We start from the raw sequence: 26,126 nt of genomic DNA, 5'->3' as shown, positions 1-26,126 counted from the left end.
CGGAGCCGACAGCAGAGGCCATACGAGCCGAATGCATGGCATCCTTTAGCGAGAGGTCGGGCTTCATTAGGAGATCTTCGCGCAGCTTAGAGTTTAGGAGACCGTTGACCAGGACGTCCCTGATCAATTCGTCCGTTGTAATCGCTTCAAGGCGGCACCGCCGAGCCATATGTCGCAAAGAGGCAATGAAAGCGTCAATGTGCTCACCGGGAACCTGACGCCTTGTGAAGAACTTGAAACGCTCAATAATGTTATTGGTGGGAATGTCACATAGGGCAGTAAATTTGGTCATGAGACATACCGGGTCATGGCGGTCTTCCGGAGGGACGAACTCGAACGACGCATAATGTTCCATAGCCTCCGGACCAGCCAGGTTGAGGAGTAGGTGAGCCTGTACCACAGGAGTGGCACCAGGATGAGCGATAGCGATGTAGTGTTCCTAGTCGCGCTGGAAGACAGTCCAGCGGTGCACGATGTCCGCGTCAAAAACGAGCTTGTCAGGATGACGGCACGAGTTAGCCATAGTAAAATGTAAAGGTGGGGAAACAACTGGGAGAAACAAATAATAAAATAAAGCCGATAAACAGGAGACGCAAGTCTACCGCGCTGACACCATGTAGAAGGTCTTGTTCGACACACAAAGTCTCTTACTAAGTATCTTTATTAAGTCATTACACACATTGTGCTCTAGCTGTCCGTGGTCATCACTGGGACTAGAGAGAGAGCTAGAGGCGGGGAAGCTACAATTATACAGGAGACAATGGGGAGTGGTTAGTAGTGGTGAGGTCACTATGTTAAAGGTGCATGCACTGATCTACAGTATCATCAATGATCCACACCATCCTGGCCACACACTCATCTCTCTGCTACCTTCAGGTAGAAGGTACAGGAGCCTGAAGACTGCAACAACCAGGTTCAGGAATAGCTACTTCCCCACAGCCATCAGGCTATTAAACCTGGCTTGGACAAAACTCTGATCATTAATAACCCATTATCTGTTATTTGCACTTCATCAGTTTATTTATTCATGTGTGTATATATTTATACTAGACTAAGTGGGACCCGTTGGGTCCCAACATCACACGGGGGGGCTGGTCACCAACGCAATATTCCACCTCTCCACCAATTTCAATATTACTTGCCAGTGGGGGGGGGGCTGTCTGTTGCGCTAGTATGGGTGTTGCGGGCAGAAGGTACTGGTTTCTAGAGGGCTGAATGGATTCTTGAGCTGGCATCCAACTGTTGCAACAATTTTAAAAGCCAAGCCGAGGCAAACAATTGGGCTGCAACCACATGACAACCAAAATTCATTTTGTGTACACAAACTTTTTAAAACGGTGAGAGAAATAATTGGGCTGCAGCCACCTGACAACCAAAATTCATTTTGTGAACACAAACTTTTTAAAAAGGCGAGGCAAACAATTGGGCTGCAGCCACCTGACAACCAAAATTCATTTTGTGAACACAAACTTTTTAAAAAGGCGAGGCATACAATTGGGCTGCAGCCACCTGATAACCAAAATTCATTTTGTGAACACCACCTTGTTAAGTTTAATGCATAATGCAGTTTAATGTGGATAAATGTGAGGTTATCCACTTTGGTGGCAAAAACAGGAAAGTAGACTATTATCTGAATGGTGGCCGATTAGGAAAAGGGGAGATGCAACGAGACCTGGGTGTCATGGTACACCAGTCATTGAAAGTAGGCATGCAGGTGCAGCAGGCTGTGAAGAAAGCGAATGGTATGTTAGCATTCATAGCCAAAGGATTTGAGTATAAGAGCAGGGAGGTTCTACCGCAGTTGTACAGGGTCTTGGTGAGACCACACCTGGAGTATTTCATACAGTTTTGGTCTCCTAATCTGAGGAAAGACATTCTTGCCAAAGAGGGATACAGAGAAGGTTCACCAGACTGATTCCTGGGATGGCAGGACTTTCATATGAAGAAAGATTGGATAGACTCGGCTTGTACTCACTACAATTTAGAAGATTGCGGGGGGATCTTATAGAAACTTACAAAATTCTTAAGGGGTTGGACAGGCTAGATGCAGGAAGATTATTCCCGATGTTGGGGAAGTCCAGAACAAGGGGTCACAGTTTAAGGATAAGAGGGAAGTCTTTTAGGACCGAGATGAGAAAATCATTTTTTACACAGAAAGTGGTGAATCTGTGGAATTATCTGCCACAGAAGGTAGTTGAGGCCAGTTCATTGGCTATATTTAAGAGGGAGTTAGATGTGGCCCTTGTGGCTAAAGGGATCGGGGGTATGGAGAGAAGGCAGGTATGGGATAATGAATTGGATGATCAGCCATGATCATATTGAATGGCAGTGTAAGCTCGAAGGGCCTAAAGGCCTACTCCTGCACCTATTTTCTATGTTTCTATGTTAAAAGGGCGAAGCAAACAATTGGGCATCAGCCGCCCGACAAACAAAATTCATTTTGTGAACACAATCTTTTTAAAAAAAGGCGAGGCAAACAATTGGGCAGCAGCCACCTGACAACCAAAATTCATTTTGTGAACACAAACTTTTTAAAAAGGCGAGGCAAACAATTGGGCTGCAGCCACTTTACAGCCGCATTGAGGGGACTCACCGTGGAGCAGACGTGCGTTCAGTGTTATTCGCAGCTCAGAGAGCCATGACCCTCTCGCTTCCTGGGTCTGGCCGAGACTGAGAGAGGCACTGCACTTTTGGGTTTTATAGTCCCTCCCCTTGCCGCCAGAGGGAGCCGCAGAGAGAATGGGGAATTTTAAAAAAAACATTAATATCTCGCTGGTTTTTCATTGATGGGAAAGATCCTCTGGTCCAGGAAAGCGGTGGGGGTCTCTGAGCGATATGGCCAAAAATGACGGCCCTAGGTGGCGACATTCTCTTGGAAACTGCACCACAGTGGCCCAAAGCAGTCAAGATCAGACTTTTAGTAATATACTGTAGATAATGGTATATGGACACACTGATCTGTTTTGTAGTAAATGCCTACTATGTTCTGTGTGCTGAAGCAAAGCAAGAATTTCATTGTCCTATCAGGGACAATTGACAATAAACTCACTTGAACTTGAAGTGAAAGAGCTTGTGCAAATTTGTCAGAAAGAGCAAGGCAACCAGGCCTATAAAAATGTGAGAAGATTAAGAACGTTTTGGTGATGAACAGAGGATTGCTAACGATTACATGGAGAAGGCCCATTCTTGGAAAGAATTCAACTCGAAAGATGGGGAGGCATTGAGTAATTTTGCAATATTTCTGAGAGATTGTTGCAGCTCGATGAGAAATCTTGGCCACATGGAAGAAATGAATCTTCCGAGTAATACTAGAATCATTTTTAACAAATTGCCCAGAAGACTGAGAGAAAAGTGGAGAGATGAAGCAGGCAAAATTAGAGTTGAAAAGAAGCAAGTAGCCAGTCTACCAGACCTGGTGGAATTCTCGGACAGGGAAGTACGGAACATGTTAGAACCACATTGGATTATTGAAGACTGTAAACCGATTGTAACTAATAAAGGTTCTACCTTTTCCAAAACTGAAGAAATATCTGAACCTAAGATATGTAATTTTGCTATCAAGACCGTACCTGTGGAAACGACAGATGGAAGATAAGAAATGTTTCTACTAGCAAGCAAATAGTATTTTGTTTGTTATGTGATGAAGTTGGTCACACCATAAGATGGTGTTGAAGATTCAAGATGAGAGAATATGAAGACAAGATGGATTTCTTGAAAGAGAAAGGAATCTGTTTTGGATGTTTGAAAAAGGGACATATGGTAAGAGACTGTAAGAGTCCTATAATTTGTTATAAGTGTAAACAATATCATCCTGAATCACCTCACATGGAAGAAGAGCTACCAGAGCATTGGGAAGAAGAAGAAGAACTGGAACCAATGGATGATGAGTTACCAGAGCAAATAGAAGAAGATGAACCGGAGCAAACAGAAGAGGGCACGAAGCCAACTACTAGAAATGCTATCACCACGCCTCACGTAACTGCTCATATTGGGGCCGGGGTAGAAGCTTGTAATTTTTCTATCTTACCAGTACAGGTAAGGAACAGCAAGACGAATACAGTGTTGCAAACATATGCTTTTCTAGATCACGGAAGTTCGACTACCTTTTGTACAGAACGCCTGACGAGAAGATTGAATATCACAGGAGAAGAGACGAAGATTCGATTACGTACCATGAATAAAGATAAAGAGAGCATGAGTCATTACATTACGAGTTTGGAGAAATCCAGTTTGGATGAAGAAAATTTCATACCGATATCTGAAGTGTTTATGCATGGAACTATGCCTGTTGGTCATCAGAATATACCATGAATATACCAGACATGAATACTTGAAACAATGGCCTAACCTGAAGGATGACAAGATATCTGAAATAAATTCTAGTGCTGATCTATTTATTGGAACAAATGTTTATAGGCTTTGGAAACTATACAGATTGTTAGGAGCCAAGGTGATGGACCATATGCTACGAAAACCCGACTTGGATGGGTTATCTATGGCTCCTTGAAAAGGAACCACGGAATCGGAATCAGAAGAATTGTCCTGCCATTGCTGTTAATCAAATGTCTACTGATGAATTAGAAAAGCCGGTGATGAAGCCATACAATCATAACTCTAATGAAAGTACCAGCAAGGAATCGGAAGAGATGTCGAAAGAAGGGTTGAAGTTCATGGATGTTTTGAACTACTCAGTGAAAACTGACGTACACTGTTGTGGGGACTAACCTTTCAAACAAGAAAGTGTTAACCTGACAAATAATCGTGGTATGGCAGAGCAACGTACCCAGACTTTTAAACGCAAGTTTGGCGAGAAGAGTAACTTTCATGAAAGAAGAATCTCTTTGAAGAATAACTTCTACAAGGATGATTGCTTAAAATCCATGTCTACTGAGCAGGAAGCAACTCTACCAGTTGAACATCTGTCCTCTGCAATATGGGAGGATTCACACTTTCGAAGTGGGACAGTGACAATTGTAAAAGCATTCCACTAGATGACAGAGCCAAAGAAACCAGGGAGTGGATTTGGACAAAGATGATCTGCCAATGGAAAGAGCATTGGGAGTTATTATTGTGGTACAACTGAAATATGTTGACGAATTCTGCGAATGAAGTTTCCAGAGAACTGACACTGAAGCGTTTCTTAAGCGAAAAGAGATGGATCAATGAACTAAAATCTCTCTGCAAGCCAGACAGAGAATGGCCAAAGCTAGAGCTGGGATTTGAAATCTCTGCTAATGACTCGGTTATTAGTCAAGTCAAGTCAAGTCAAGTTTATTTGTCACATGCACATACGAGATGTGCAGTGAAATGAAAGTGGCAATGCTCACGGACTTTTGTGCAAAAGACAAACAACCAAACAACCAAACAAACTATAAACACAATCATAACACACATATTCTTTTACATAATAAATAATGGAAGGAAAAACATTCAGTAGAACGTTAAATCAAACCTAACGGTGAACTTTATTGTTAAAGATCCTGTTATTCTTTTGAAGGATTTTCATACTTCAACATTGCTGTTACAACACATCAATCAGTTGATCGGACATGGAGGAAGACGTTTCATGCTGTCAAATCTTTGGACTATTATCTTTTGGACTATATACTGGGTATCATGCCTGATTTTAAGGGGTTGGTATGCACAATAGGACTTTGAACTAAAACCACTGTTGTAATAAGATTAATAACTAAGTTGTGCTTGCTTCTAGAAGGCGAAAGTGAAGATGGAAGAGTTGATGAAGAATTCGGATTGCTATTTTTTGCTCGTTAGTGGTTAGTATCCCCACCTGTCACGCGGGAGACCGGGGTTTAATTTCCCAACGTGGAGCCACAGGGTTTTATTCCCTCACCTTTGGCTTTTGATATATGTTAAGCCTTTATGGCCACTTTTTTTTAATGTTTATTAGTAATTGCCTCATTATATACTCGGAACAATTAGGGGCCGGTATGAAGTGGCCATTTGGCCTGTTTTGCATATCATTGATGATGGCATGTTCCTTTAAATTTTAAACTGCCCGTTATATTTTGGGTGGGTTTTATGACGTGTTTTTGAACGTGTTTGGAATGGAATGCTATTTATTGTTATTCAAACCTAGGAATGAACAAAATTACATTTACTACAGTTTTTTACATTACAAAAAAAAACACAAGACCCACACTTAACACAATTTACATAAACATCCATCACAGAGAGTCTCCAACACCTCCTCACTGTGATGGAAGGCAAAGTCTTATCTCTTCCCTTTATTCTTCACCGCGGTCCAACTGCAGCGTCCAGGTGAACTGGGGCTCCGATGTTAAAGGCCCCGGCGGACGATGGTAAGTCCTGTGGCCATTTAGCCACGCCGGGCGATGTTAGGCCCGGGCTCCATGTCCTTTAAACCCCGCGGTTCAAGCAGTCCAGCAGTCTAACTGCAGCGTCTAGGCGAACTGGGGTTACGATGTTAGAGCCCCCAGTAAGTCCCGTGGCCACTAACCCACGCCGGGCGATGTTAGAGCCCCCAGTAAGTCCCGTGGCCACTAAACCGCGCCGGGCGATGTTAGAGCCCCCAGTAAGTCCCGTGGCCACTAAACCGCGCCGGGCGATGTTAGGCCTCGCTCCGTGTCCTTTCAACTCCACAATTCCAGCGGGAGAAACTGCCGTTGCGGGAGCTCCGAAAAGCAGTCTCCCCCCAGGGACCTGTGAGTTCCCGATGTTCCTGTCCACCTCGCCTGCAGCCGGAGCTTCTGAACTCCAAGGTTGGGTCGCAGCCGAGCGCCACCACAGATCTCCCCGCTCCGAAGACGGCCAGCTCCGCGATGTCAGGTCTACAGACTTGGAGCTTAGATGCTTGCGCAGTTTAGTTTTTAGATTAGTTTGGAGAGACGATGGAGAAGGCTAACCCTTCTACCATGCGGAATCATGTGAGATCATGCGGGTCCATGGGAGATCTAAAGGAGATCATGCAAGATCTTGCCAGTGTTACGGAGACACGAGGAGTTTTCTAATGTTTAAAGTAATAAGCTGGAGTTCGAAAAGATTGTAGTAACGAGTCGGAAGAAACTTGGATGTATTTCACTGTTTTCTATCAACAATAAATCATTTATTCATCAAAAGACTGTGTTTTGAAGCTATATCTGAGAAGAAGCTCTGAAGGTCTCTGTGAGTGAGCTTGCATGCATTTAAAAGACACCCCCTTCAACCATTCTCATCCAAATAGCGGCTAGGGTGCTAATTACCTGAAAGATTTGAAAATCTGAAATTACAGAGGTAGATAGTAGTTCAGCACTGCTCTCTGGTTGTGGTAGGACGGTTCAGTTGCCTGATAACAGCCGGGAAGAAACTGTCCCTGAATCTGGAGGTGTGCTTTTTCACACTTCTGTACCTTTTGCCTGATGGGAGAGGGGAGAAGAGGGAGTGGCCAGGGTGTGACTGGTCCTTGATTATGCTGCTGGACTTGCCAAGGCAGCGTGAGGTGTAGATGGAGTCAATGGAAGGGAAGTTGGTTTGTGTGATGGTCTGGGCTGCGTTGACATTTCTCCACTGATCATGGAGACTATCACAGCAGCACTCAGAGAGGACATACTGGACGGTTCATCCACTGAGGCAGTATGGCTGCAGCTTAGAAACAAGAAAGGTGAGAGCTCTCTAATGCGATTGTACTATAGGCCTCCTAGTAGCAAGCGGCAGATAGAGGAATGGATATGTAGACAGATGACTGAGAGGTGGAGGAGTTGCAGACAGTGAGGAAAGCTGTCAGAAGATGCAGTGGAAAATAGATTAATTGGGGAATTGGGAGATGGAGTTTAACCCGAGCAAGTGTGAGGTGTTGTACTTTGGGAAGTTGAATGTAAGGAGAGTGTATGCAGTTAATGACAAGACCCCCAATAGCAATGATGTACAGAAGGGTTTGGTGAGTGTGCAGAGGAAGTTAGCTAGAGTGCTGCCTGGATCAGAGGGTTCCAGCTACAGGGACAAACTTGGATTGTTTTCTCTGGGGCATCAGAGGTTGAGGAGAGATGAGAGAAGTATATAAAATTATGAGACATAGATATGTGCCTGTGCGGACCAACTGGCTGGAGTTTTTACGGACATTTTCAATCTCTCACTTCTGCGGTCTGGGGTTTCCACCTGCTTTAAAAGGGCATCAATAATACTGCTGCCCAAGAAGAGCAAGGTGATGTGCCTCAATGACTATCGACCAGTGGCACTAACGTCGGTGGTGATGTAGTGCTTTGTGAGGTTGATCATGGTGCAAATCAACTCCTACCTACTCACCCCCACCCACCATGTGACCGGTGCTTGTGTGGACGAGCGGTTTGGGGAGAGTGATCACTATGACATATGAAGGAGATATAAGGAACTGCAGATTCTGGTTTACAGCCAAAGGTACAAAGTACTGGAGTAATTCATGTTACTCCAGCACTTTGTGTACATGAAGTTTGAAGATTGTTTTGAACGGAGATAAGTCTGGACCTTGTGGGAAAGTACATCAGATGACAAGGTTATTGGGCAGGAGCTGGCGAGCGGGCACTGGCACCAGTTATTGGGCAAGTCCACATCTGACCCGTGGGAGTGAGTGAAAGGCCAGTGATCGATGTTTAGACCTGGCATCTTGCATGGTGGCAAAGTAAGGAACCTTGGATGACCAGAGATTGTAAATTTGGTCCAAAGGAAACGATGCAAGATATAGAAAGATGAAATCAGATCCAAGGAGTTGTGAGGTCATCCATTTTGGTGGCAAAAACAGGAAATGTGAGGTTATCCATTTTGGTGGCAAAAACAGGAAAGCAGACTATTATCTAAATGGTGGCCGACTAGGAAAAGGGGAGATGCAGCGAGACCTGGGTGTCATGGTACACCAGTCATTGAAAGTGGGCATGCAGGTGCAGCAGGCAGTGAAGAAAGCGAATGGTATGTTAGCTTTCATAGCAAAAGGATTTGAGTATAGGAGCAGGGAGGTTCTACTGCAGTTGTACAGGGTCTTGGTGAGACCACACCTGGAGTATTGCGTACAGTTTTGGTCTCCAAATCTGAGGAAGGACATTATTGCCATAGAGGGAGTGCAGAGAAGGTTCACCAGACTGATTCCTGGGATGTCAGGACTGTCTTATGAAGAAAGACTGGATAGACTTGGTTTATACTCTCTAGAATTTAGGAGATTGAGAAGGGATCTTATAGAAACTTACAAAATTCTTAAGGGGTTGGACAGGCTAGATGCAGGAAGATTGCTCCCGATGTTGGGAAAGTCAAGGACAAGGGGTCACAGCTTAAGGATAAGGGGGAAATCCTTTAAAACCGAGATGAGAAGAACTTTTTTCACACAGAGAGTGGTGAATCTCTGGAACTCCCTGGCACAGAGGGTAGTCGAGGCCAGTTCATTGGCTATATAGAAACATAGAAACATAGAAAGTAGGTGCGAGAGTAGACCACCAGGACCGTCGAGCCCGCACCGCCATTCGCTCATGGCTGAACACTAAACAGACACACTTACCCACAAACAGTAGACACAAGACACAGAACACAAGACACTACCCTCCCCTTTATACCGCTATCACCCCTCTCCACCCCAAGAACCTCGTGATCTCCTGGGGGAGGCAAAAAACCGGATAAAAACCCAGGTCCAATTCGGGAAAAAAATCCGGGAAATTCCTCTCCGACCCCAATCCAGGCGATCGACACTTGTCCAGGAGATCACTCAGGTCTTACTATACTAACCATACCTAGGTCCATATCCCTGCCCTCTCCCCGTAGCCCCTTATCCCCTTGGCAGCTAAAAAACCATCTATTTTAGTCTTAAATATATTTAAAGTTTCTGCTTCCACTGCTCCCTGGGGCAGTGAATTCCATAAATTAACCACCCTCTGGGTGAAGAAGTTCTTCCTCATCTCAGTTTTAAAAGAGCCCCCCCTTATTCTGCAACTATGTCCCCTAGTTCTAGTTTCCCCGATCATTGGGAACATCCTCGGTGCATCCACCCGATCAAGGCCCCTCACGATCTTATATGTTTCAATGAGATCGCCTCTCATTCTTCTAAACTCCAAAGAGTAGAGTTCCAGCCTACTTAACCTTTCCTCATATGTCAATCCCCTCATTGCAGGAATTAATCTTGTAAACCTTCGCTGCACTGCCTCCAGGGCTAGTACATCCTTTCTTAAGTATGGACCCCAGAACTGTACACAGTATTCCAAATGTGGTCTCACTAATACTGTGTACAGCTGCAGCAAGACCTCCGTGTTTTTATACTCAATCCCCCTAGCAATAAAGGCCAAAACTCCATTGGCCTTCCTGATTGCTTGCTGCACCTGCATACTAACTTTTAGTGATTCATGTACTAATACCCCTAGATCCCTTTGCGTTGCATTACAACGCAGCTCCTCCTCATTTAGAATTTAGAATATTTAAGAGGGAGTTAGATGTGGCCCTTGTGGCTAAGGGGATCAGAGGGTATGGAGAGAAGGCAGGTACGGGATACTGAGTTGGATGATCAGCCATGATCATATTGAATGGCGGTGCAGGCTCGAAGGGCCGAATGGCCTACTCCTGCACCTAATTTCTATGTTTCTATGTTTCTATAATATCCAGTCCTGGTAACATCTTGTGAATCTTCTTTGCACACTTTCCAATGAATGAATTCAACTTCATCCAAGCTCATTGCTCGGGTGTAACCCGTCACTATTTGCAAAGTGAAGATCTCCCACCATTACAGACTTACAATTCTCACCAATCTCCCAAATAATTGTTCAAGTATAGGAGTAGAATTAGGCCATTAGGCCCATCAAGTCTACACCGCCATTCAACCATGGCTGATCTCTCGCCCCCCTAACCCCATTCTCCTGCCTTCTCCCCATAACCCGACACCCACACTAATCCAGAATCTATCTATCTCTGCCTTTAAAATATCCACTGTTCTGTCTGAAGAAGTGTCTCAAGCCAAAAGCCCGCGCATACTTTCTCTCAGGAGATGCTGCATCTCCCGCTGAGTTACGACAGCATTTTGTGTCCATCATTGTTCAGTTTAGTTTATTGTCACGTGTATTGAGGCGCAGTGGAATGCTTTAATTGTGTGCTAACCAGAAAGACAATACATGATTACAGTTGAACCATTCGCAATGTACAGATACATGACCCTACTTTTTAAAAAGGGAGGGAGAGAGAAAAAACGTGGAATTACAGACCAGTTAGTCTAACATCGGTAGTGGGGAAACTGCTAGAGTCAGTTATTAAAGATGGGATAGCAGCACATTTGGAAAGTGGTGAAATCATTGGACAAAATCAGCATGGATTTATGAAAGGTGAATCATATCTGACGAATCTTATTGAATTTTTCGAGGATGTAACTAGTAGAGTGGATAAGGGAGAACCAGTGGATGTGTTATATCTGGACTTTCAGAAGGCTTTCGACAAGGTTCCACATAAGAGATTAGTATACAAACTTAAAGCACACGGTATTGGGGGTTCAGTATTGATGTGGATAGAGAACTGGCTGGCAGACAGAAAGAAAAGAGTAGGAGTAAACGGGTCCTTTTCACAATGGCAGGCAGTGACTAGTGGTGTACCGCAAGGCTCAGTGCTGGGACCCCAGCTATTTGCAATATATGTTAATGATTTGGACGAGGGAATTGAATGCAACATCTCCAAGTTTGCGGACGACACGAAGCTGGGGGGCAGTGTTAGCTGTGAGGAGGACTCTAGGAGGCTGCAAGGTGACTTGGATAGGCTGGGTGAGTGGGCAAATGCATGGCAGATGCAGTATAATGTGGATAAATGTGAGGTTATCCACTTTGGTGGCAAAAACAGGAAAGTAGACTTTTATCTGAATGGTGGCCGATTAGGAAAAGGGGAGATGCAACGAGACCTGGGTGTCATGGTACACCAGTCATTGAAAGTAGGAATGCAGGTGCAGCAGGCTGTGAAGAAAGCGAATGGTATTTTAGCATTCATAGCCAAAGGATTTGAGTATAAGAGCAGGGAGGTTCTACTGCAGTTGTACAGGGTCTTGGTGAGACCACATCTGGTATTGCGTACAGTTTTGGTCTACTAATCTGAGGAAGGACATTCTTGCCATAGAGGGAGTTCAGAGAAGGTTCACCAGATCCTTGGATCCAATCTATCCACATCAATACTGAACCCCCAATACCGTGTGCTTTAAGTTTGTATACTAATCTCTTATGTGGGACCTTGTCGAAAGCCTTATGAAAGTCCAGATATAACACATCCACTGGTTCTCCCTTATCCACTCTACTAGTAACATCCTCGAAGAAAGACTGGATAGACTCGGCTTGTACTCGCTAGAATTTAGAAGGTTGAGGGGGGGGGGATCTTATAGAAACTTACAAAAGTGTTAAGGGGTTGGACAGGCTAAATGCAGGAAGATTGTTCCCGATGTTGGGGAAGCCCAGAACAAGGGGTCACAGTTTAAGGATAAGGGGGAAATCTTTTTTTTTATTTAAAAAAATATATATTTTATTTTATTAGAAGTAAGTACAATCATATAGCACCAAAGTGCCTAATATATAGTTTCATGATACATTTTACGTACAGCTTCTTTTTTTTTGTTATATTAAAGAAAGATTAGAATAAGAGAAAGAAATTAGATAGTAAAGGATAGAAAGACGTGAGATATATAGTGTGTGAAGAAAAAGAAAAAAGACGAATGAGTGAAGAAAGTTGAGAAAAAGAAAATAGAAAAAAGAATAAACATAAAAAATAAAAATAAAAAAAAGTAAGATCATTGTTTATAATCTTGACCATCCCTCGTCCAGTCCTGAAACAGTTATTTTTTACAATTGTGTTGCACCATATGATTCCAAAAAGACGACAAATGGAGACCAACTCGTTATGAATTGGTCTGATTTATCCATTAGGAGGAATTGCAATCCCTCAAGATGTGCGGTGTCCAACATACTTGCAATCCACATTTTAAGCGTTGGTATTGATGTATTTTTCCAAAATGTAAGTATTATTTTTTTAACTTTTATTAAACCATAGTTAAAAAATAAAATTTGAGATGTGTTCAATTTATCCCCATCTTCCATTACTCCAAATATAACCATTTCAGTATTAGGTTCCAATCTTATCTTAAATAATTTTGTAAATATTTCGAAAATATCACTCCAAAATCTATAATGTTTTATGCAGGAAACTAAGGAGTGCATTATAGTTGCATTTTGGGATAGACATTTATCACAAATGGCGGATATATTTGGATAAAATTTGTTCAATCTTGTTTTTGAATAATATAATTCATGTAAAATTTTTAATTGAATTAGATTATGTCTTACATTAATTGACCATTTGTGAATATATATAAAGTACTTTTCCCATGTAACCTTCGTAATTTTTATCATTAGTTCCCGTTCCCACTCTTCTCTAAGTACCTCTGTCGATGGTAGGTCTATATTTAGAATACTATTATATAAATATGATATTAATTTTTGTGAGTCAGCTTCAATATTCATTGCTTCTTCCAATAATTCAAGAGTTAGTTTTTGATATCCTTGTATATATTTTTTCATGAAATCGCATATCTGAAGATATTTAAAATATTGGTTGTTTTTCAGTTTAAATTTTAATTGTAATTGTTGGAATGATAGTAGGTTTCCCATTTCGTACATATCCCCGATCCTTCTAATTCCGAGACTTTCCCATTGGTTATATGTCTTATCAATAAGAGATGGTTTAAATAAAGGGTTATTCACTATTGGCATTAACAATGATAAATGTCTTAATTTTAAAGATAATTTTATTTGTTTCCAAATTCTTATTGTACCATATATAATTGGGTTCTTCTTATATATTGTGTTATTCAGTTTTTTCGGGGAGAAGAGGATCATTCCTATATTACAAGGATGGCAATCCTCTTTCTCCATTTTTATCCATTCTGTCTGTTGGGTAGAACTATCCAGCCAATAAATTAGATTCTTAATATGCACTGCCCAGTAATAATACATAAAATTCGGAAGTGAAAGTCCCCCGACCTATTTTGGTTTACATAAGTGTTTTTTTGTAATTCTATGTGATCTATAGTCCCAAATAAAATTAGTAATATTAGAGTCTAATTTAAAAAAAAAATATTTTGGTATATATACACCGGTATAGACTGAAATAGTAATTGTGGTAGGAAGATCATTTTTATTGCATTTATTCTACCTAATAATGATAAAGGAAGTGTTTTCCAAAATTTAATCAGCGTATTAAGTTTATTTAATAAAGGTATAAAATTAGCGTTGAATAATGCTTTCCCAAATATTTAAAATTTTCTGTTGCGATTTTAAAGGGGAACTTCAATAAATGTGTAGGTTCTTGAGGTTTTAATGTCATGATTTCACTTTTACTCCAGTTTATTCTATATCCAGAAAAAGACCCAAATTCCTCTATTAAATTTAATAAATTTGGTATGCTCGTTTGTGACTTTCTAACATATAAAAGTATATTGTCTGCATATAATGAGATTTTATTCTTTGAGTCCCTGGAATTATAGCCCTGAATATTCGGATGAATTCTTATACTTTCAGCCAGGGGTTCTATCATAAGGGCAAATAGCAGGGGTGATAACGCACATCCCTGCCTATTACCCCTTGATAGTTGAAATTTTTGAGATAACATGTTGTTAGTTAAAACTCTTGCCATCGGTTTATCATACAATAATTTTACCCATGTTATAAAATTCTCTCCCATATTAAATTTTTGCAGTACTTTATATAAGTATTGCCACCCTACCTGATCAAATGCTTTCTCTGCCTCCAAAGAAATAATTGATATATCTTCTTTCTCTACTTTATGCGAGTACATTATATTAAACAGGCGTCTCAAATTATTAAATGAGTATCTTTTGGGTATAAACCCCGTTTGATCAGGGTTTATCAATTTACTAATATATTTGCTTAATCTTCTTGCTAAAGTCTTTGCTAAGATTTTCTGATCTGTATTTAAAAGTGATATAGCTCTGTATGAGCCCGGATCTTCTAAATCTTTATCTTTTTTTGAAATAAGCGTAATAGTTGATTCTGTTAGTGTTTCAGGTAGTTTATTTTCTTTAAAAGCATGGGAGTATAAATTAAATAAATAAGGGGTCGTTATCTCATGAATTTTTAAATAAAATTAATTACTAAAACCATCTGGTCCCGGTGTCTTACCATTTTCAACAATTTTATTGTTTCACCTATTTCTTTAATTGTAATTTGAGCTCCAAGTTCCTCTTGTTCCAAAAGGTCCAGTTTTGGAAGGTTACAGTAATCTAAATTTTTTTTAATTTTACTATCTTCTATTTTAATTTTAGATGTGTATAAATTTTGGTAAAATTGAGCAAATCTATTATTAATATCTTTAGGCAGTCTTAGTAATTCACCTTTCTCTGATTTAAGGACCGAGATGAGAAAAACATTTTTCACACAGAGAGTGGTGAATCTCTGGAATTCTCTGACACAGAATGTAGTTGAGGCCAGTTCATTGGCTATATTTAAGAGGGATTAGATGTGGCCCTTGTGGCTTAAGGGATCAGGTGGTATGGAGAGAAGGCAGGTACAGGATACTGAGTTGGATGATGAGGCATGATCATATTGAATGGCGGTGCAGGCTCGAAGGGTCGAATGGCCTACTCCTGCACCTATTTTCTATGTTTCTATGATAAGGGAATAAGCAATGTTGCTGTAGGAGAGCAGAGATTTAAGCGTGTGGAACTTTGTAATATGTGACTGTAGATCTGCCTCTGTGTTAACACGCAGTCACCCGGGGTTGGGCTCCACTTGGAAGCAGCTTCTGCAATGAATTCCACAGACCCTCCATCTCCACTGACATGTGGGCCTCTTGTACAACATCAACAGAGTGCTCACCCCTTTGGTTCTCACTCCCACCCTTATAGTCTCACGTACTAGGCATAGCTTTAATATGGGAGGGGATGTACACAGAGGGTGGTTGCTGCCTGGAATAGTGGTGGAGGCTGATGCAAGACATGTGATGAAATATAGAAAATAGGTGCAGGAGTAGGCTATTCGGCCCTTCGGCCTTTCGCGCCTGCACCGCCATTCAATATGATCATAGCTGAACACATCCAACTCAATATCCTGTACCTGCCTTCTCTCCATACCTCCTGATTCCTTTAGACACAAGGGCCACATCTAACTCCCTCTTAAATATAGCCAATGAACTGGCCTCCACTACCTTCTGTGGCAGAGAATTCCACAGATTCACCACTCTCTGTGTGAAAAATGTTTTTCTCATCTCGGTCCTAAAAGACTTACCCCTTATCCTTAAACTGTGACCCCTTGTTCTGGACTTCCCCAACATCGGGAACAATCTTCCTGCATCTAGCCTGTCCAACCCCTTAAGAATTTTGTAAGTTCAGTCACACGGGGGGACACACACAGAGACACGGGGGACACACACAGTGACACAGGGGGGACACACAGACACGGGGGACATGCACACACAGACACGGGGGACACACACAGACACGGGGGACACACACAGACACGGGGGACACACAGACATGGGGACACACACACAGACACGGGGGGACACACACAGACACGGGGGGACACACACAGACACGGGGGACACACACACAGACATGGGGACACACACAGAGACACGGGGGACACACACACACAGACACGGGGACACACACACACACACACTGAGGGGGGACACACACACACAGGGGGGACACACACACACACAGGGGGGACACACACAGACACAGGGGGGACACACACAGACACGGGGGGACACACAGACACGGGGGGACACACACAGACACAGGGGACACACACAGACACGGGGGGACACACACAGACATGGGGGGACACACACAGACACGGGGGGACACACACAGACACGGGGGACACACACAGACACGGGGGACACACACAGACACGGGGGGACACACACAGACATGGGGGGACACACACAGACACGGGGGGGGGACACACAGAGACACGGGGGGGACACACAGACACGGGGGGGACACAAACAGACACTGGGGACACACACACAGACACGGGGGGGGAACACAGAGACACGAGGGGGGGGGACACAGAGACACGGGGGACACAGGGATACGGGGGGGGGGGACACAGAATCACAGGGGACTGGTTTCCAGAGGGCTAGTATGGACATTGTGGGCCAAATTGATTCTAGGGCTGGCAGCTCAGTCAGTCACTCAGGCCTGGCAGCAGTTATTCAGGCCTGGCAGCAGTTATTCAGGCCTGGCAGCTCTGTCACTCAGGCCTGGCAGGGCTGGCAGTTCAGCCACTCAGGCCTGGTGGGCTCGCAGCTCAGAAATTGCCAGAAATTCTGCCCAAAACAGGTGAGAGACTCTGTGAGAGAGAAGGGACAGAGGGTTGAGAATCAATTTTAGACATTTTTCATATTTTTCTACAGATCACAGCAATGAAGGAGGAACGTCTATCCTGTCGTGGATCTCACAGGGAGCCAAGAAAGTGAGGGAGAAAATACTGGGGTGAAGTTTAATACTTAGAGGGAATAGTTACTGATGGGCCGAAGGGGCTCCTCTTGGGCTAGTACAGGCCTGATGGGCCAAAGGGATTCCGTTAAAAAAAAACTGTGAAAGGCAATTTTTCTGGACTTTTCCTGGCCTGGCATGGGCCTTTTGGTCCAAAATGCTCCTCCTGGGCTAATACTGGCACTTTCAGCAAAGGGGACCGGTTTCTGGGCTAATAGGGACATTCTGGGCTGAAATGAGTGGTTTCAGGTAGGGCAAAGGTGGACTGGCAGTTCTCACTCATGGCTGGTGGGCTGGCAGTTGACTCATGGCTGGTAGGCTCACACACACACACCCTCCATCACACAAACACACAGCCTCCATCTCACAGCCACACAGACACCCTCCATCACACACACACACCATCACGCATGAACACACACACAGCCACCCTTCATCTCACACACATCCACATGCACACAATCCATCACACACTCAGGCCACACATAGACATCCTCCATCTCACATACACACACTCACTGCCACCCTCCATCTCACATACACATACTCACTCACACAACATATATATGACAGTAAAACTCTCTTGAATCTGCTCATGCAGCTGAGCGTGGCCTTTCCACTGAGCGGGACTTCCAGAATGAGCGGGGCCTGTGGACCAAGCACAGTGCAGGGCCAACAATCCGATCCATTTCATTTCAAGTCCAGCACAGTGCAGGGCCAACAATCTGATCCATTTCATTTCAAGACAAGCACAGTGCAGGGTTAACAATTCAGTCTACTCACGGGGCAGGCACAGTTCAATTTACTCACGGGGCAGGCACAGCTCAGTTCAATCAGCACAGGGCAGGCACAGTTCAAATCACTCATGGGGCAGGCACAACTCAATTCATTCACGGGGCAGGCACAGTTCGATCCATTTAATTTCAAGTCACGCAGTGCAGGGCCAACAATCCGATCCATTTAATTTCATGTCAAGCACAGTGCAGGCCAACAATCCAATCCATTTAATTTCAAGTCAAGCAAAGTGCAGGGCTAACAATTCAGTTCACTCATGGGGCAGGCACAGCGACTGTAGATTTGGAAGCAACAGCAGGAGAAGGTAAGCAAGAGAAAACACTGATTGGCTCTAGCCCAAGTGGGAGGAGAGAAGTGATTCAGAGGGGTGAAAACAGTTGAAAAGGAGAGGCAAACACAGGGAGACTTTACTCAGAGCTGCTGTAGTTTTGGAAGCAACAGCAGGAGAAGTTAAGCAAGAGAAAACACGGATTGGCTCTAGCCCAAGTGGGAGGAGAGGTGAGTCAGAGCGGGGAAAACAGTTGAAAACTGAGGAATTTGGTTTGTAAATTGGTAAATTAGGCAATTTATCAGTCAATATAAGCAAGACTGCTCTTAGGGGGCGGCCTTGTGAGTAAAGTGTGAGTCTTTGGCTCGAGAGTCTTCGGCGAGGAGGCTACGCAAAACACTGCAGAGAGAGAGAGACGAAAGAAGGAGATGTCAAGCAAGCTAATTCAGTGCGATGCTTGCAGTATGTGGGAGGTCAAGGACACTGCTGGTGCCTCTGGCTGCTATAAATGTGAGAAGTGCATCCAGGTACAGCTCCTGAAGGACCGTGTTGGGGAACTGGAGAAGCAAGTGGATGACCTCAGGTTCGTCTGAGAAACTGAGTCGTTCCTCGACAAGTCCTACAGTAAGATTGTTACACCTAAGGTACTGGAAGAGAGAAGGTGGGAGAACGTGAGAAAGGGAGGGAAGCATGGAATGCAAACGTCCCCAGGTGTTGTACCTCTTGTGAACAGGTTCAACAACTTAGAAGCTATCGGGACAGAAGACGTTTATACACTGAGCGGCGGACTGGCTTGCGATGCGAATAGGTCTGTTGAACCAATACCAAAAAGGCCAAAGTCAGGCAACGCCATTGTAGTGGGAGACTCCATTGTGAGAGGTACGGACAGGGGTTTCTGCGGCGACAGACGGGATTCGAGGATGGTGTGCTGCCTTCCTGGTGCCAGGATCCAGGATGTCACAGACAGAGTGCAGAAAATCCTCAAGGGCGAAGGTGAACAGCCGGAAGTGGTAGTGCATGTCGGCACAAACGATGTCAGAAAGAAGGGGATGAATATTCTGCAGCGTGACTTTAGAGCGCTTGGAAAAATGCTGAAAAGCAGGACCTCCAGGGTTGTTATCTCCGGTTTGCTTCCAGTTCCTCGTGCTGGCGAGAGCAGGAACAGAGAGATACGGGACCTGAATTTGTGGTTGAGGAACTGGTGCATGGGGCAGGGATTTAGATTCTTAGATCACTGGGATCTGTTTTGGAATAAGGGGGAACTGTACAAAAGGGACGGATTGCATCTTAACAGGTGCGGGACCAGCATTCTGGCAGGCAGGTTTGCCACTGCTACACGGGTGGTTTTAAACTGAATAAGGGGGGTGGGGTGTCAAATGGGATAGTTGAGGATGGAGTTAAAGGGAAAGGGTTTCTTAAATGTGTGTGTGGAGAGACAGAGGGGTGTAAAATGAGGGTAGAAGCAATAGGTAGCAAGGTGAAAAGTAAAAGTGGCAGGCAGACAAATCCAGGGCAAAAATCAAAAAGGGCCACTTTTCAACACAATTGTATAAGGGGTAAGAGTGTTGTAAAAACAAGCCTGAAGGCTTTGTGTCTCAATGCAAGGAGCATTCGTAATAAGGTGGATGAGTTGAATGTGCAGATAGCTATTAATGACTATGATATAGTTGGGATCACGGAGACATGGCTCCAGGGTGACCAAGGCTGGGAGCTGAACATCCAGGGATATTCAATATTCAGGAGGGATAGACGGAAAGGAGGTGGGTAAGCGTTGCTGGTTAGAGAGGAGATTAACGCAATAGAAAGGAAGGACATTAGCTTGGAGGATATGGAATCGATATGGGTAGAGCTGCGAAACACTAAGGGGCAGAAGTTGCTAGCGGGAGTTGTGTACAGGCCACCTAACAGTAGTAGCGGAGTTGGGGATGGCATCAAACAGGAAATTAGAAATGCGTGCAACAAAGGTAAAACAGTTATAATGGGTGACTTCAATCTACGTATAGATTGGGTGAATCAAATTGGCAAGGGTGCTGAGGTAGAGGATTTCTTGGAATGTATGCGGGATAGTTTTCTAAACCAACATGTAGAGGAACCAACGAGAGAGCAGGCTATTCTAGATTGGGTATTGAGTAATGAGGAAGGGTTAGTTAGCAGTCTTGTTGTGCGTGGCCCCTTGGGCAAGAGTGACCATAATATGGTTGAGTTCTTCATTAGGATGGAGAGTGACATTGTTAATTCAGAAACAAGGGTCCTGAACTTAAAGAAAGGTAACTTTGAGGGTATGAGACGTGAATTGGCCAAGATAGACTGGCAATTGATTCTTAATGGGTTGACGGTGGATATGCAATGGAAGGCATTTAAAGACTGCATGGATGAACTACAACAATTGTTCATCCCAGTTTGGCAAAAAAATAAATCAGGGAAGGTAGTGCATCCGTGGATAACAAAGGAAATCAGGGATAGTATCAAAACTAAAGATGAAGCTTACAAATTAGCCAGAAAAAGCAGCCTACCAGAGGACTGGGAGAAATTCAGAGTAAAGCAGAGGAGGACAAAGGGCTTAATTAGGAAAGGGAAAATAGATTATGAAAGAAAACTGGCAGGGAACATAAAAACTAACTGCAAAAGTTTTTATAGATATGTGAAGAGAAAAATATTAGTTAAAACAAATGTAGGTCCCTTGCAGTCAGAAACGGGTGAATTGATCATGGGGAACAAGGACATGGCAGACCAATTGAATAACTACTTTGGTTCTGCCTTCACTAAAGAAGACATAAATAATCTGCCGGAAATGGCAGGGGACCGGGGGTTTTTTAATTTTTCAAAACTCTTTAGATTCTGGAGTAGTTCCTGAGGATTGGAGGGTAGCTAATGTAACCCCACTTTTATAAAAAGGGAGGGAGAGATAAAAGGGGGAATTACAGACCAGTTAGTCTAACGTCGGTAGTGGGGAAATTGCTAGAATCAGTTATGAAAGATGGGATAGCAGCACATTTGGAAAGTGGTGAAATCATTGGACAAAGTCAGCATGGATTTATGAAAGGTAAATCATTTCTGACAAATCTTATAGAATTTTTCGAGGATGTAACTAGTAGAGTGGATAAGGGAGAACCAGTGGATGTGTTATATCTGGACTTTCATAAGGCTTTCGACAAGGTCCCACATAAGAGATTAGTATACAAACTTAAAGCACACAATATTGGGGGTTCAGTATTGATGTGGATAGAGAACTGGCTGGCAGACAGGAAACAAAGAGTAGGAGTAAACGGGTCCTTTTCACAATGGCAGGCAGTGACTAGTGGGGTACCGCAAGGCTCAGTGCCTTGACCCCAGCTATTTACGATATATATTAATGATTTGGACGAGGGAATTGAATGCAACATCTCCATATTTGCGGATGACACAAAGCTGGGGGGCAGTGTTAGCTGTGTGGAGGATGCTAGGAGGCTGCAAGGTGACTTGGATAGGCTGGGTGTTTGGGCAAATGCATGGCAGATGCAGTATAATGTGGATAAATGTGAGGTTATCCACTTTGGTGGCAAAAACAGGAAAGTAGACTATTATCTGAATGGTGGCCGATTAGGAAAGGGGGAGATGCAACGAGACCTGGGTGTCATGGTACACCAGTCATTAAAAGTAGGCATGCTGGTGGAGCAGGCAGTGAAGAAGGCGAATGGTATGTTAGCATTCATAGCAAAAGGATTTGAGTATAGGAGCAGGGAGGTTCTACTGCAGTTGTACAGGGTCTTGGTGAGACCACACATGGAGTATTGCGTACAGTTTTGTTCTCCTAATCTGAGGAAGGACATTCTTGACATAGAGGGAGTACAGAGAAGGTTCACCAGACTGATTCCTGGGATGTCAGGACTTTCATATGAAAGGAGCAGGGAGGTTCTACTGCAGTTGTACAGGGTCTTGGTGAGACCACACCTGGAGTATTGCGTACAGTTTTGGTCTCCTAATCTGTGGAAGGACATTCTTGCCATAGAGGGAGTACAGAGAAGGTTCACCAGACTGATTCCTGGGATGTCAGGACTTTCATATGAAGAAAGACTGGATAGACTCGGTTTGTACTCGCTAAAATTTAGAAGATTGAGGGGGGATCTTACAGAAACTTACAAAATTCTTAAAGGGTTGGACAAGCTAGATGCAGGAAGATTGTTCCCGATGTTGGGGAAGTCCAGAACAAGGGGTCACAGTTTAAGGATAAGGGGGAAATCTTTTAGGACCGAGATGAAGAAAAAAATTTTCACACAGAGAGTGGTGAATCTCTGGAATTCTCTGCTACAGAAAGTAGTTGAGGCCAGTTCATTGGCTATATTTAAGAGGGAGTTAGATGTGGCCCTTGTGGCTAAAGGGATCAGGGGGTATGGAGAGAAGGCAGGTACAGGATACTGAGTTGGATGATCAGCCATGATCGTATTGAATGGCGGTGCAGGCTCGAAGGGCCGAATGGCATACTCCTGCACCTATTTTCTATGTTTCTAAAGACTGGATAGACTTGGTTTGTACTCGCTAGAATTTAGAAGATTGAGGGGGGATCTTATAGAAACTTACAAAATTCTTAAGGGGTTGGACAGGCTAGATGCAGGAAGATTGTTCCCGATGTTGTGGAAGTCCAGAACAAGGGGTCACAGTTTAAGGATAAGGGAGAAATCTTTTAGGACCGAGATGAGGAAAACATTTTTCACACCTATTTTCTATGTTTCTAAATCACTGATGGGGCAGGCACAGCTCAATTCATTCATGCAGCAGGCACAGTTCAATCATCACGGCACAGATGCAGTTCAGTTCACACACGTCGTGGAATCACGGTTCTAGTCTCAAATCTCACGCAAGGTCTTCCAGAGTGACTACCTCACGTTCAGCCTTAGGGGCTCTATTCTCCTGGGCCCCCGGAAGGGGTGTGACCTTCATCATGGAGACTGACAGACGAGAAGACCAATCAGTTGATCTCACGATTTTTTAAACGTACATAACTTTTTTATTACTTCACCGATAGGAAGAAGCCTTGGGGCGTTTGGAGGAGAGGGCGGTGAGTAAGATGGCGACGTGGTCAAGATGAGTTTTAGTAATAGTATATAGATATGACAAAATATTGCACGGTTGCACTCACACACATACCCACACACTGCCACACGCGCCCACTCACGCACACTGCCACACTCACCCACTCACTGTCACACTCCCACTCAACACACATACCCACGCACTCTTCCACATGCCCACACTCACCCATTCACACTCCCACATACCCATACACACTCACATACCCACACTCACTCATGCCCACACACTCCCCCCACTCATACACATACCCACACACACTCACTCATGCCCACACACACACACTCCCACCCTCACACTCCCTCACCCACAAACCCACTCCCACACACAAACACTTTCCCACACACTCCCTCTCACCTACACTCACACACCCACTCTCCACAGCCACCAGTGGGCCAGAGCCGTCACCTCAGCACCGGGCCCACGACCTCATGATGCAGACAGCGTGGTCTGACTCTCCTCCCCTCCCTCCTACAGGGAACCTCGTTAGCAAACATATCTAACAATCTTACCCGACTTTTATTAAAAATACGCTTTATAAACTATGAAAAACCGCCATATTACTCTGCATGAATTAATACTTTAATCATAAAAAGTGCATTTTCAAGGACTTACAAAGACCTATGATAAAGCGAAGGACTTTCAGGGCCTTGAAAAACAGAGTTTCAAATTCCAGGCCTTTCAAGGACCGTACGAGCCCTGCCTTGCCACACTCAGCGCACACAAAGGGTCTCTCTCTGTTATGTATCTGCTGGTGCTCCCACAGGCCCCATGCGTTGTTGAAACACTTGTCGCAATGGGAGCAGCCGCTCGCCGGCATGGGCCCGCCGGTGCTGCTGCAATCCCCGCAAGCTGTCAAACTCTTCACCACAGTATGGACAGCCCCCTCCACAAACTGGGCTGGGGAAGGGACGGTTGCCGCCGTGCACCTGCTGGTGGGACAGCAGCCTGGAGCAGCTGAAGCCTTTGCCGCACTGGGTGCAGGCATGGGGCGCTCGCCGGTGTAGGTGCTCTGTTACTCCAGCAGGCTGTCAGAGCGGGTGAAATCCTTGCCACACTGGGCGGAGGTTTAGGGGTGCTCGCCAGTGTGGGTGCGCTGGTGCACCCGCAGGTTGCTGGACTGGGTGAAGCCCTTGCCACACTGGGTGCAGGTGTAGGGGCGCTCGCCAGTGTGGGTGCGCTGGTGCTCCAGCAGGCCATCGGAGCGGGTGAAGCACTTGCCACACTGGGCGCAGGTGTATGGTCGCTCGCCAGTGTGGGTGCGCTGCTGCACCAGCAGGTGACCGGACTGGGTGTAGCCCTTGCCGCACTGGGCGCAGGTGTAGGGACGCTCGCCAGTGTGGGTGCGCTGGTGCTCCAGCAGGCTGTTGGAGCGTGTGAAGCCCTTCCCACACTGGGTGCAGGTGTAGGGACGCTCGCCAGTGTGAGTGCGCTGGTGCACCTGCAGGTGACTGGACTGGGTGAAGCCCTTGCCGCACTGGGCGCAAGTGTAGGGACGCTCGCCGGTGTGGGTGCGCTGGTGCTTCAGCAGTTGGGTGGACTGGGTGAAGCCCTTGCCGCACTGGACACAGGTGTAGGGATACTGGCCAGTGTGGGTGCGCAGGTGCACCAGCAGGTGACTGGACTGGGTGAAGCCTTTGCCACACTGGGTGCAGGTGTAGGGACGCTCACCAGTGTGAGTGCGCCAGTGCACCAGCAGGTGACTGGACTGGGTGTAACCTTTGCCGCACTGGGCGCAGGTATAGGGACGCTCGCCGGTGTGGGTGTGCTGGTGCTTCAGCAGTAGGTTGGAGCGGGTGAAGCTCTTGCCGCACTGGGCACAGGTGTAGGGACGCTGGCCATTGTGGGTGTGCTGGTGCTCCAGCAGGCTGGCAGACTGGGTGAAGCCCTTGCCACACTCGGTGCAGGTGTAGGGACGCTCGCCAGTGTGGGTGCGCTGGTGAACCAGCAGGTGACCGGACTGGGTGTAGCCTTTGCCGCACTGGGCGCAGGTATAGGGACGCTCGCCGGTGTGGGTGTGCTGGTGCTTCAGCAGTAGGGTGGAGCGGGTGAAGCTCTTGCCGCACTGGGCACAGGTGTAGGGACGCTGGCCATTGTGGGTGTGCTGGTGCACCTGCAGGAGGCTAGAGTGGGTGAAGCCCTTGCCGCAGTCGCTGCAGGTGTAGGGGTGCTCGCCGGTGTGCATGAGCCTGTGCACTTTCAGTTCCGGCGACGACTTGAAGCCTTTGCCGCAGTCGGAGCAGGTGAAGGGACGCTCGCTGGAGTGCATGTGGTTGTGCTGCAGCAGGCTGTCATAGCAGGTGAAATTCTTGCCGTACTCCGAGCAGTCGAAGGCTCGTTCTCCCGTGTGCGCCCGCTGGTGGATCTCCAGATCGCTCGGGCTCTGCCAGGCCTTGCCACACACATCACACTCATAACGCTTCTCCTTGTTGTGCCCCGTCATGTGGTCCTCCATCGAAGCTCAGCCCCTCGAAGCTCAGCCCGCACACTGAGCAGATGGGGGGTGGGGGCTCACTGGCACCCTGGCCATCCTCAATGGCCGCTCATGTC

At 45.2% G+C, this 26,126-nt stretch overlaps 2 protein-coding genes and 1 pseudogene across 2 annotated transcripts in view; all 3 read right to left on the bottom strand.

The window, feature by feature from the left end:
- LOC116982908 (zinc finger protein 229-like) overlaps positions 1 to 26,126 on the bottom strand; it is a 968,520-nt gene that overhangs the window by 765,356 nt on the left and 177,038 nt on the right. The gene's annotated exons all lie outside the window — the stretch shown is intronic.
- Positions 1 to 26,126, bottom strand: part of LOC116983098 (gastrula zinc finger protein XlCGF49.1-like) — a gene marked incomplete at its 5' end in the record, with an annotated part of 145,233 nt that overhangs the window by 37,691 nt on the left and 81,416 nt on the right. The window lies entirely within an intron of this gene.
- LOC116983104 lies at positions 24,568 to 26,092 on the bottom strand (annotated as a pseudogene).

Source organism: Amblyraja radiata, chromosome 1, assembly GCF_010909765.2.
Source record: "Amblyraja radiata isolate CabotCenter1 chromosome 1, sAmbRad1.1.pri, whole genome shotgun sequence".
Taxonomy (NCBI): Eukaryota; Metazoa; Chordata; class Chondrichthyes; order Rajiformes; family Rajidae; genus Amblyraja; species Amblyraja radiata.
The sequence above is the reverse complement of the archived record's forward strand: the minus strand, read 5'-3'. Positions and strand labels throughout refer to the sequence as shown.